Source organism: Protopterus annectens, chromosome 14.part0, assembly GCF_019279795.1.
Source record: "Protopterus annectens isolate FY-2018-M chromosome 14.part0, PAN1.0, whole genome shotgun sequence".
Lineage (NCBI taxonomy): Eukaryota > Metazoa > Chordata > Ceratodontiformes > Protopteridae > Protopterus > Protopterus annectens.
In genome coordinates, this window is record NC_056748.1 from 1,016,759,417 (window position 1) to 1,016,773,530 (window position 14,114).

Here is a 14,114-nt window from a genome sequence, read left to right on the forward strand (position 1 = left end):
AAGTATGTAAGGTATACTGTACTGCACTTTAGGAGACCCACAAAGGTGTGCTTTTGAACAGGCTTAGGACTCTGTTCCAGGGTTGATAGGCAGGGAGGTGTGATGATTGGGGATAAGACATGAAACAGAGCATGGCAGCTTATGTACCCATCACATGTGCAGCATTTTGAAAGCTTAAAGGCCATGGCATTACATACAAAGGGTGCCACAACTGTGCACTCTATGTACTCTTTCTTGTATATATTTTACCACTGAAGACTATAAGTGCATTAGCCAAAGGAGTCAGAGCTTATCAGCCTGTGCACCTTGCAGATGTAGAACAGTATGAGCAATAAAATAGCACTGCACCTCACAGCAGGGATGCACAGCAGATTCAGGCTGTGCAGTTTTCTAAGCTATACTCCCAGGAGAACTTGGGAATTTACCAAAACAACGAAGGTGCAAGACAGATGCAGCCTCTGTGCCTTCAATATATATTGCCTTGAACAACTTGACAGCAAACACAAGTTAGGTTAAGGGTGTACATCATGACATCATTTATGCTCAAGGGGTGCCTGTCACTACAGTGACTTGGGTATGGGTGAGGCACCCATTATGAGTATACATCTTAGCAGTATGTGTATTTTGATGTGTCAGTATTTGGTGCTTGACTCCTGACATAGGCTTAGTGTACAGTTATGGAGTAGGTTGCAGGGCACAGACATTAATAACGATTGATTGCCACACACACACACCTGAATGTGTGTGCATGTATTTACATTTGTTTCACAGGCTATGGACATATATACACAGGTGGCAGTATGTCACCAGATGATATGGACAAATAAGCAATATAACAGGTGCCAGGTAATTCTAAGTGATTTACATAACTTGCTGGAGCTTAATTTTGAGGGGATTTGCAGTCCGTTTTTCAGAGTAGAATGGTATCTAACATTCTTGACTGCTGGGACTTATTTTAAAAAGTCTGTATATTTTATTTCATATTTCTGCTATTTCTTCTAACTCATCCAGTTATGCAAACTGATCTTACTAGATATACCAGTGACTGGTGTGTGTGTGTGTGTGTGTGTGTGTGTGTGTGTGTGTGTGTGTGTGTGTGTGTGTGTGTGTGTGTGTGTGTGTGTGAACCCCAATGCACTGCCCATTTCTCTGGGTACAACATGCCTACTGTAGAGTGGCTGTAGTAGTCTGGTATTGTGTTGCAGTGCTGCTGGTTTTTGGGGTGCTGTGTTCCAGCTCTCTAATTATGTTTCACAAGGTGGCAGATAGCCCAAGTTTTCGAATATATATACTGCTCTCTGTATTCAAGTGGTATGCAGTCACTTGTCTTCTGTCACCTTCTCACCTTTTCTGGCACATGTGGGACCAGCCTGTATTTGTAGTTTGACAGCAAAGCATGTCTACAATTCTGACCAACAATACAAAACATAATAGAACTAAAAGACAGTTGTGCACAAAGGACAGATATAATTATGGATAAACATATTTTCCATAATTTATATGCTACTAAAAGCCGTTGCAACACAGTACACTTGGCTTGAGCTTTTCAGATCAAACTGGTAAAAGCTGTTACTTCTGCTAGAGATCATCTGACTTACAATCTGATTTTTGTTTAACGTCTATCTCTATTGAAGGCAAAGCTATGATACCGAGCATTGTTCTATTACAAATAGAGAGATGGCATATATGGTGGTATGAAGGGAAGGGAAACAAAGGAGGGAATGTTTAGCACATGAAGTTCTCAATTCTGTTGTGAAATAATTGCCTTGGTACATTGAAAAAAAAGGATAAACACGCAGATTTGGAACAGTTATTAAATATAGAGATCATAGCAGTAAAAGCTGGCATAGTCACTATCACTCCAAGAAAAGCTCCAGTGTACCCTCCAGTGTACCAGTCTTTCACTCTGTAAAATTAAGAAACAAAAGCCATCAAAATTAGCTATAGGCAGTATTGGTAAAAAAAAAAAAAAAAAAATGTTGGCTTTCAAATTCCACACAAGGTGCCAGAGGTACACAATCTGTTGCCAAACAGCAGCTGCTATACCACTATTCTTTAAAAATAGGTGCATAATAAGGAAAGCAGAAGGAAGCGTGTTTTTTGGCAGTGTGCTTGTCAGAGCTTGTTAGCCTAGTATCTGCTTGTCACACAGTCTGTCTCCTTTCTGCATGTTGGACCACACACCTTTGGCTTTGCACGCTGGTCTTTCTCCAGCAGCAGCTCTAATAACAAGCCACTGTCAAGCACGCTTTGATCTTGGTTGTGAATAAAGGATGCTCTGTTCCAGACGAGGGAGACACACATGATCAAGACAGGGCCCCACATACATCGAGCGTGAAAGCACTTAATTTTCTGTTTCTCACAGATTTTTACTCCACACTATACTTCAACTCAGATTTAAAATAATAAAATACATACTTTAATGCTACAGAGGTACATATTTTTGGGGATTTTGCTGCACTACCACTGAAGAATTTCAAAGGTTTCTTATAAAAATGTGTTACAGTAACTTATTTAAGAACTGTCCATGCCTCCTTCAAGTACAAGTTTCTGAAATCATAAAGCCTGTACTCCTAGGAGTGCTGTCAAATGTATTCCAAAAGATCATTCAAAAAGGCTGACAGTGTTCTGTAGCAATTACTTTTCCTTGTAAAAAGATGCAACACACACACACACACACACACACACACACACACACACACACACACACTATAAGAAAGGGTAAATATTGTTGGATAGTTATACCAAGGCCCAGGTAATCAAACCCTAATCCTTGGTGTTAATTACTTACTGCACTACTGAAGATAGTCATGGATAATTGCTTCTTTTATCAATACTCACATATGGAGTTGTTTTTCTAGTTTTTACTCTGGTAATCAAATGAGAATTAAGCACCCTTACACTGTTTTTACTTAGTATAATCTCTCTCTCTCTCTCTCTCTCTCTATATATATATATATATATATATATATATATACAGGGGGGGGGAGATGAACACAAACACATTTGAATACTTTATAGTCAGGTCAGTCCCACTACATAATATGACAGTACATTTGCACAAGTTTCACTGCTTGGTGGAAAACAGCTATGACAGTGTATATGTATATATCAAATGTGTGAAGGATACATGTGTGTGTGTGTGTGTGTGTGTGCGTGTGTGTGAGAGAGAGATTTGAAATACCTCATACTGCAGGAGCAGAAAATTACTTTCATGACAAAATGGCAAAACCACAATCCCAAAGAGAAACATTCCAAAACAGTGTAAGAAACTTTTCTGTGTGGAAGATTTTCAGTCTATATATTTCTAGTTAATCACTGTATATTAATCAGATCAAACAATAGTAGTAGAAGTAGCGAATGTAAACTCGTCAAGTCAAAAAGTAATAATAGAAAATATATAATTCTACAGCATTACGAAGTATTCGAAAGTAATCCAAGCAAGGCAGGCCGTCTGTTTTCAGTCGAAAATCCTTTATTAAGTACACAGACTTGTTCCATCAAAGAGAAACATTCCCTAACACTCTGTAGTGCAACATTAATTTCATGAATCGCACATAAACTCCCACGTATTCCTTTACTTATCTTCTATGTTTTTATTTTAGATGTTCCCTTTGATTTCAGTGGGGTATGTTAATAGCCTAAGATTATACTTAAATTGTCTTTATCTGTTCTGTAGATGATTTAAGAATGAAGTCACTGGTGTGTGTTTTCTCCTGTAGTTTTGAGAAATGTTTTATATTTATTTTTTCAGTTTACTTTTCTACTAGTGACAGTACATTTTTTGATATATATCATAGGTTCCTAGACAAGTAGTAGGCTAGCTGCCTTGAGGCCATTTTAAGCCTAGCCAGTTTTATTTGTTGTGTTCAGATTTACCTATCCCATTTGGGATTGCCCATTCCATGATCAATAATTATATATTACCCCTAATGAGAATAACTGGAATCGTACCATAGATAATTTGAGCAGATACATGCATGGCTGCCTCTGTCCATTAGTAGTATAGATGGCAGTCCTTGCTTAAATGTTCTGCTTCCCATTCATATATCCAAGCTGAGTACAGGGATAAACTGTTTTATGTGGATGGAGAGTCTGTTCCAGAATAGCTGTTTCCTTTGCAAGATATACCTGGCCCTCCAAACCATTATGTTGATGTTACAGAAGAGATTTAGATCTCTAGACGAAGTATTATTGATGTCATCTGACTTTCTGATATGCAGTAAATCCATCAGTATTGACTTGAAGGATGCCTTGTATGCAGACACAGGTCACCTCTTAGCAGTCTGTAGGATACCAAGTATAGTAAAAGGGCTTTGAGTCAGTCCATAAAGAACATGTTGTGTAGGCCTTATATCATTTTAGTTTGGTATTTCTATGGGCATTTCAATTGATCCATGTGTCTGGGCAGATACACATCAAAGAGGATATTATATTCAATGACTGGTGTAATGTAGACTGAGTAAAGGGGGGCAATGACATTCCTAGATCTAGACAAAATTATTTTGTTTATAAGCTGTGCAATTTAAAAGGACTTCATTATAGCAATGGACACATGCTGCTCAAAAGTTAGGTCACTGTCCACATAAGTTCCCAAATCCCAAGCAACTGGGTCAACTCTTAGGGGTGTTTTGTCTTTTATTTCAGAAAAGTAGATGCCAAACAAGAGAACACTGGGGGACTCCACTGTTGACTGTTCTCTTAATGGAGGTAACTTCCCCTGTTTTTATTTCATTTGTCCTATCTGTGAACCAGTTGACAATCCAGTGGGTGACATAGGGTTAATTCCCAATTTATTAAGCTTTTCTACAATGCCTGAGTAGGGAATTGTGCCAAAAGCTTTGGCCGGGTTGAGGTATGTGGTGTTTACAGTTTTGCCTTCATCCATTGCTTTGGTGACCTTTTCAAAAAAATCCACCATTATGGATTCGTCAAGGGCAGGTCATGCTTACTCAAAGTGAGACAAGTCCAGTGTTTGGAGGTTCCCTATGTCCTGACTGATCAGTTCCATGGTAAGTTTTTCTGTGGCTTTGCACTGGAGGCTGATGAAACTTATTGGCATGTAATTTCCTTGATCTGTGGAAGGTCCTCCCTTATTCAAATGAATAACTATAGCTGTTCTCGATTTGCTTGGTACAAAGCCTGGCTGGAGACTGAGATTAAACAGTGTTGTTAGGGATGTGGCTAAATCATTCTTCATGCTATATAAGATGCATTTAGGGATATTGTCAAGACCCACTGATACAGTATTTGTAGCTTTTGATAGAACTTTTAAGATTTGGTCTTGTGTAATAGCTAGAAACATCAGTTTTGTGCATATCGACCCACTGATACAGTATTTGTAGCTTTTGATAGAACTTTTAAGATTTGGTCTTGTGTAATAGCTAGAAACATCAGTTTTGTGCATATCTTAAGAGACAGATGGAGAGAAGAGAGGTGTAATTAGAGCTAAATGTACGGGCCAGTAAGTTCACTGTTTTAGAAGAGCAGCTAGCGCATTTTGGAATTTGTTAGTTTTATAGTTTAGTTATGTGTTTAGTACTTTTAATCAGCAGGAATGTGTTCTATTTTGCAGGTAATCTGTTTTTTTTTTTTTAAATCCATTTGTTGACCAGGTAATCCCACTGGATTAATTGCCTCTTTTTAATTGTGATTCAGGAGCTATGTCTAGTTGAGTGACTTACGCAAAGTCACAAAGTAGACAAATAGAGGTGGAAATAATTATATCCTGTACTTGTGACAACAGGAAGCAGCTTGTTGACAGTTCAGGGATTTATGGTGACTCGCTCAATGCAGTTTTGATGAACATAACATTGAAAAATGTTCACTGAAACTGCCTTTAGCAAACATCCTGAAGAAAGTTGTTTTTTTTTTTTTACAGGGGGCAAGCTCCCCTGCACCCCACATGTTGGAGGACTCCCCCAAACTTGTATATACCAACTCTTTTGTTGCATAACAGAGGAGCAAAAGGCAAACTTCAATGTTTCCAAATATAGTTTCGGCATACTTAATTGGTCATTCTACATTTGCCAAAACTACCTTCACAACCTGATGTGCTCCCCAGTTCAGACCGTGCTCTCACGTCCAGAAAATTATCTAGTTGTAGTCAGTGTTTAATTTTGTATTTTAGCCTTTACTTCTAAATTTTAATTTTTACATGAATGAAATTCAGTTATAAAGAGTTTGTTTTAGGTAGACACTGTTTTTGAAGGGTAGATTTTGTGTGTGGTGCAAGAAATTACTTTTTCAAACTGAAGTGAATGGGAAATGTGGTCTGTGTTTTACTTTTTTTTTTGTTATATACATAGTTGTAGGGGGGGCCTGGTGTTTTGAATTTGTGTGTGTGTGTGTGTGTGTGTGTGTGTGTGTGTGTGTGTGTGTGTGTGTGTGTGTGTGTGTGCGTTTGTGTGTGCTGCATGTGTACTGTGTGATGTCTTACTTTATCTGCTTTAGGTACCAGAGTAAATATTGTGGGTTTAGGGAATGTTTATTTGCTTTTATAATACTCTAATATATATTTAAATGTATGAATACATGCTGAGAGTGTAGATGAAAAATATTTTGGACAGTGAACCAAATACATGTTTTTATAATGCTTTATCTCAGTTCTACCAATATGATAAATACAACTATGCTATTTTGTCATCAAAACCCTGTTCTTGAGCATAGCTGAAGATACTTGTATTTTGCAAGTTGAAAAACTTTGCTTATCAAATATATCTAGGCAAGATTTTTTCTGAAGAGTTTTGTTAAAGCCCTAAGCATAACCACACAATGTCCATGGATGTCAGCAGTAGGCTATGATATGCAGCAGTATTGACTTTCAAGTCATAAGCACATGACAAAAGCACGGACTTACATTCTGAAAAAATCAGTCTTGTAGTAGCAGTTAAGGTGTGAGGTACAGTAGTATATAAAAGCTACCACTTGAGTTACAGTGAGATGTTTTTGGAGCACGAGCAATAATAATAGATGTACATCTGTATCACTGTTGCAATATTCTTCACAGTAGGGATCGACTGCCAAGGATAGCCCAAAGTCCAGCCTGTATACCAAAGCCTTTAGCTCTTGTATGCACCATATGTCACATGCACACTTCCCATACAGGACATAGGACATAAAGGTGACATATGGACGCAGTTACCCAGAACCTCTTTGCTTCCAGTTCTAACTTCATCATTGCTCATTGGTCAGAACACCCTTTGCTGTGCTGAATACCTAGCCATCAGATAAATGCCCCATTGAGGTCCTTCTTCCTTTGCTTTGGTCTTCTTCTGTTTTTGTTACCTAGAGTTCATGACATCAAAGAAGGGAAAATGTCAGTGTAGGAGGCAAATTCCCCATAAAAATGATCAAGTACAATCTTTGTTTCTGGGTGCTTCCCACTACCATATGTCCTGTACCATTTGTAAAGCTTTTGTGCCTAAGACTCTTAAAAGCCAGTTGTCTGCCCTGGCCATAATTCTCAACAACCAGAGATTTAAACTCTTAGCCCAGAGTAGCATGGCAGAATCTTCTGACCCTGAAGTACTGTTAAGGAAGATGAAGACCAAGAAATCTCAACCGTATTCTTTAGCTGTCTAGCTTCCACTGGATGTTTCTCTAGAAGTGGACGATAGGTCTGTAGGCCATCCAGTGTCTATGGCAGTTTCGTCTGCTATGACCCTGTCACAGGCTGGCTTGGATTACTCCTTTCACATGTACTCTGAGGCTTTGCATGCATCTGCTCTAAATGTCGAGAGGGAATCACAGTTGATTTTCTTGGAAGACCCTAGAGGGCAGATTCTGGTCAGAGAAGAGGTGCCGGGTACTTATTAAATCTCTTTAAAGGTTGGAACCACCGGTGTTTGTTAGAGCTGACATCACATTAATGGCAGGAGTTTACTCAAGGCCTGTTTAATGTCATAATGGCACTGAAGCCTCCCCAAGGGTTTTCTATGCCTACCCCCCCCTTGGACTTCAACTTCTTCCAAATAGACTAGGGAATCTGATGATGGGTCCTTGTCTTAATATTCCCAGATGCCTTTGTCTTTGGCTTTGGATATGGTTCTAATGATGAAGAGTCTATAAATCTAGATAGTGCCTCCTTTGGAGCAATTGTCTTTGGGGACACTATACCTAGAATGATGGAATACTTTAAGTGGGATTGTTCTTAAGCATCTGATATTCAGAGAAAGTGTTATGAACTGCTTCAGGTGGACACTCCTAAACCTTCTGCAGAACAGGTTGAATAGTTCCCTGGTCTACAGGGACCCAAGGGCCTATGAGAAATTAAGGAGTTGTTCCAGAGAAGGTTGAGGAATCCCTGAAAAAGGAGGGAGAGACTTCCACACTATGATGTAACGCTGATGGATAATATTACCCAAAAATCTACCGAAGGCTTGTTTTGGCTGCTTTGTTAGACACATTTGTAGCTACTTCTAAGTCACTTAATTCTCAGCCTCCTGCTCCAAAGAAACCTGACAAGTTCTATAAAATTCAGGAGGATTGTCAATTCTTATTTGTGTCCTTCTGCTGACTACATTGTTGTGTCAGTCTCCTCTGACAAACCTTTTAAAATGTTACCCTCTTCCAAACTTCTACCTTCAGATAATTATAGTAGAACAATGGACATAATTGGTAAGAAGGTTTATATTGCTTCTACTTTGGACTTTTGGGCCATCAATTACCAGACCCACATGACTGGCCTTGATTGCCCAGGTTTGTCAGGTTATTTCCAACCTCTCTGATTCTGAAGCAAAATCTTCTGCTCTGTCTATTTTTGGGTTCTACTTCTCAGACGGATCATCATTCTATCAAGTGTAGCTGTGATGCTGTTGATGCATCTTCTAGAGCTGCTGCCTTTGGGTCTGTCAGGAGTGGTTATTCTTGTCTTTTCCTGCAGTTTTTACTCAAGGATATTAAGGCCAAGTTTTTGGATGCTCCCTTGGATAATAAAAATCTCTTTGGGAATGCTGTCGATATGTTTAATGTTCTTCAAGAAAAAAGTAAAGCCTTGCAGGATTTTAAACATATTTTGTGTCCCCTATCCCTGAGTTCCTGAGGAACTATCTTGCTAAGTCTGCTTTTATTTGCAGACAGCCTTATCACACCATCAAAGGCAGGAAGGCATGGAAAACAACCTTCTCCTGATAAGTCTTCTCAGGCTGCTCTTGTTCAGAAGCCTCCTTTATTTGACAAGCCTGCTTCTCTTGGATAGCTTCACCCACCCCACCCCCACCCCTCAGCCATGTTCCTTTGTCACTTTGACTCTCCCTATGTCTTCCTTGGATTCTTGGGGTCTGTCTGTCATCCATCAGGGTTACTTCATGGCGTGGAAGTCTCTCCCTCCTTTTGCAGGGATTCCACAACCTCCTCTGGAACAATTTCCTCATTTCTCAGGGGTCCTGGGGTCACAAGTGGACCAGGTAACTATTCAACCTGTATCTCCTTCACAAGTTGCAAATGGATTTTACTACAGGGTGTTCCTGGTTCCACAAAAGGAGGGCACTTGAAGACCTAATCTGGATATTTCCTTGCTCAACACCTTTCTCAAGGTCCCTTCTTTTTGGATGCTTACTCTTCAAACCCTATTTCCTATTCTACTACCCCGGGCTTTTCTGGTGTCCTAAGATCTGAAGGATGCTTGCCTTCATATTCCTATTCACCCTTTTTTCAGGAATTTTTTTCATTTCTCTGTTTCTTCCTCTCATTTAATTTCTCTGCTTTGCCCTTTGTTCACTCTGCTGCCCCAAAGACATACACAAAATGCTTAGCCCCGGTGATTGCCTGTTGCAGGTTCCAAGACAGTCAGATTTTTTCCTTATCTAGATAACCTAGTGCATCAGGCACCTTCTCTCAGTTGCCTGTTACAGGATCTGGAGTTCACCATATCTCTCCTCCAAAGTCTGGGGTTCACTATCAACTTTCAAAAGTCTGTCCTGACTCCATCTCATGATCATATATATCTGTGTTGTAGGATTCAGATAGTGCCAATGCTGGCCTGTCTTCCATCTCCAAAAGTTCTGTCCTTGACAGTTTTCTTTCTGTCTCTTTTTCCTCTGCCTGCTATTCTATCCAAATAGTTTCTACAAGTCCCGGGATTCATGACCTCTTCTATTCTTATGCTTCCTCTTGCCAGACTGCAGACACAGGAGCTTCAATGGTACCTCAAGTCAGTTTGGCTTCAGCATTGCCACCCTCTGGATTTCCATGTATCTCTCCTTCCTTGTCTAAAGTGGGAATTCGAGTGGTGGATTCAGCAACTTTCTCTCAACCGAGGTCTGCCCTTTCAACCTCCAGTTCATTCTCAAGAACTGTTCACTGACTCTTCAGACATAGAGTGGGGAGATTCCTGTGGTCAACTGAAAGTTCAAGGTATTTGGCCCCCTCATCAGAACTCAGACCATATCAACATCAAAGAGATGAGAGCTCGAATTCTGGCCCTTCAGGCTTTTCACCACATGCTCTCTCCAGACCCTCTGAAGGTTTACATGGACAACACCACAGCAATGTGGTATGTCAACAAGCAGGGGGCACAGTGTCTTACCTTCCCTCCAGGTTGGGTCTTCAGGCCTGGTATCTGGCTTTCAGTTATCAGTTAACTCTCCAGGCAAGGTATATTCCTTCAGAGCCCAATTTAGGGCAAACTGCTTGATGAGGTCCAAAACACAGGCTCACAAATGGATACTTCACAGAGACATGTTTCTGGAAATAGGTCATTGGTGGGGTATTCTTCAGGTAGATCTTTTTGCCTCACCTCTGAACAGGCAGTTCCCTCTTTATTGTTCCAGAGTGCCATGCCATCTGGTGTGGAATACTGATGCCCTTTCTTTTCCTTGGAAGGGTATGTTTCTCAATAACATTCCCTCACCTTCATCTTCTTCAAAGAGTCCTGCAGAAGACTCAGTTGGACTCTCCATAAATCTTGCTAGTGACTCCTTTTGGTCAATGCAGCACTGGCTCCCCTTCTTAATGCATCTGGCCAGGGGCAATCATCACAAGTTATTTCACATGTTAGACCTCCTTACACAGGACAGGGGATCACTCATCCAGCCTTACTTGTCGACTCTTCAACTGACACTGCAGGCAATAGAATTCTGATCCCTTTTAGACACAAAGTTTCAAACGGAAGAGATTTTCTGTGTGGTGCCATGCTCAAAACCAGGATTCTTTTTCAGTGGGGATCCCTCTGTCTCTCTCCTATTTGTGTAATTTGCTCCAGTCTGGCTTGGCCTATTCTTCTGTAAATGCCCATTTGTCAGCTATTTCTGCCTGTCTGCCCTTGAATCCCCCTTTGGCTTTTCATGTTGAGGTCAAATAGTTTCTTAAAGATGTCCTGCATCTTAGGTTTTCAATGATGCCTATTTGCCCTTCTTGGGACATAAACTTTGTTTTATAAAAATTTGACCCAGGCTCTTTGATCCTGCAGGTTCAGCTTCTCTGCAACATTGTACGTGGAAGACTGCCTTATTACTTGTTCTTACTTCTGCTCAGAATGTTTCTGAACTTCAGGGCCTTATGGCTATCCATCCTTTTCTTTTTTTTCACAGAGACAGGTTGTCCCTCCATACTAATCCTTCTTTTAACACTAAGTTGGTGAATGAGTTGCCTTGGAATCAGGCAGTGCAACTCCCTTCCTTTTCTCCTTCTCTTCATTCTAGTAAGAGGGTCCTATTTACCTTGGATTTTCACAGACAGCTCAGGTATTATTTGGATAAAACAAAGGCCATTCATAAATGTGCCCAGCTTTTTGTTTTTTTATCCCTGACTGTTTCTAAGTAAACCTTTTCTCTCTGGATATCCAAGGCCATTTCTTTTTGTTATTCTTTTCATGGCAAATGTCTGTCTACTTCTGTTGGAACTAACCCCACTAAGGCTGTTATCTCTTCTGCTCTTCTTATGATTTTTTCAAGGGGTTGGACACTAGTTCCATCCTTGAAGTTACTACTTGGTCCTCAGTGCATACCTTTACTAAGCATTTTAAACTGGATAAGGTTTCTAGGGACAGAGCAGGTTTTGCTCGAGCCATTCTGCATGGGTTTGCTGGGGGCTTTTCTCAGCCTTCCACCTCCCAGTCCTTTTCTTGAGCTTTTGTAATCTCCCTACTGTGAAGAATACTGCAGCAGTCAGTGCTTTTTTTTTTTTTTTTTGCAAACAAAAAGGTGGTGGTATGAATATGTTGCGTTTTGCCCCCCCCCCCCCAAAAAAAAACGTATTATTTCTCCAAATCCTCTTTCATGAAAAAATAAATAAATAAAATCGTCTCTCTTAACAATACAATTGAAGTCCCTTCTCACAACAAATTATTAAGGATGATAGTGGATAATAATCTTAAAATTTACATGCATTACCCTTGAGTTAATATACTTGTTCATTTTTGCTCTTTTTGAAGGGGTGTGGCAATGCCTTCTCTCCTTTCCCTCTGACTACATACACAGTGCAATTAACTAGTTTACAAAGTGAATAAAAGTTGTATTTATTTTATTTATTTTACATCTGTTTACCGGGAAAATCTGAGTGGACACATGTCCTTTTTCAGCGGAGGCCTGGGGAGAAAAACTCCACTTAACAGTACTAAATAAAGTAAAATACATTTTATAAACTAAAAAAGAGTAAATATCGAAGATACCAGGTAGTTCTATGATTTTTGCAATTTGTGAAATCGTTGACCATAAATCACAACAAATGCACACTTTATGACATTCTGAATTTGCATACAGTATAGACAGAAATAATAATGAAGTAACCCAGGAAATGAAAGGCAGGAATATTAAGACAGGGATTTGAGGTGAAGGACATTTTAGATTCTCTATGTTTATATGCAAACCTTGCAGATATACTATGAGTAATCAGTGGTATAAGAAGTTAATTAGGCTTAGAAATAAAAATGATATAATGTCCAGCATCCCCCCCCCCCACAGCAGCCCCCTGCCCAGCCAATCTAGTACTCCATTACTATAAACACAGTTCAAACCTATCAGTGTGCATATTGTTTTCTTATTTACTTCTACAATGATTACAGATATCGAAATAACACAAACAATACAGTCTCACAATGAAAACAGACTTAGCATGAGCAGTAAACTTCTCTGCCATTGAAGCTCACATTCACTGAAACTGCAGCAATACCCACATTCAAAGAAAATGCATCTTACCAGTGGAATATTAAGTTTACCTTTGGGCTGTTTTCAAACTATAGGCTCCTTGCACACATTTTTAGGGCCATGCATACATGCATGCATTATTTGATAAATCTTTCTGATTGTATTAAATTATATTCCTTGTATAATACAGCACCACTTGTTAGAATGTGTTTTAAATTTGTAGTTTTGAACATTCTTCCAGTAAGCAATGAAACAAAACGTATAAACCAATAATGACAAAACTACCAGTTTCAGAAAATTTCAAGCATAAAAGGCCACTCAAATTTGTCATTACAGTCCACCAATATCAGTCAATAAGCAAAATCTCCACAGAAGTAAAAGTCATCAGAATAATTCCACATTAAAGAGATCTGTAACTAACAAAGAGGTTGCTACTGGCAAACAACTTTACATTTCAGTGTTCATCTACAAATTCAGTGCCTGCTGTTCTTGAAGAATTAATTGCCTATATTGTGTTATATTAACAAAAATTGGTAAGCTGGTAATATTGCAGTAGGGAATGACTGGTAAACCAACAAGTAATTATGCTAACACTGCTTTCAAATTCGACAGCACAGTGACTACGATTTGATAAACAAAATGGTTACTCACTGAAAACAGACAGCATGAGCAACAGTAAATTTCTCTTCCCTAGAAACTTACAGTTCCATGAAAATGCACTGAAACTCATAATTCTCTGAAATTGTACTGAAACTCATACTCACAATTCCGTCAGCAGTCTAGTTGTTGGTATAGAGGATTCAGGCTCTTGCCTCCACTGAGGCTCCCAATTTCTTCAGCAGTCTGGCAGTTGGTATAGAGGATTCAGGATCTTGTCTCCTGTAACCAGGTTACAGGGTCAAGCATGATCAAGGTAATTGACTAACCTGCCCCCTCAACTAAAACATTGCATACCATACCTCTCATACAGCAACAGACAGACATACCTCTCAAATGTCCAGATGGTCACAGAATGTACATATTTTTCCC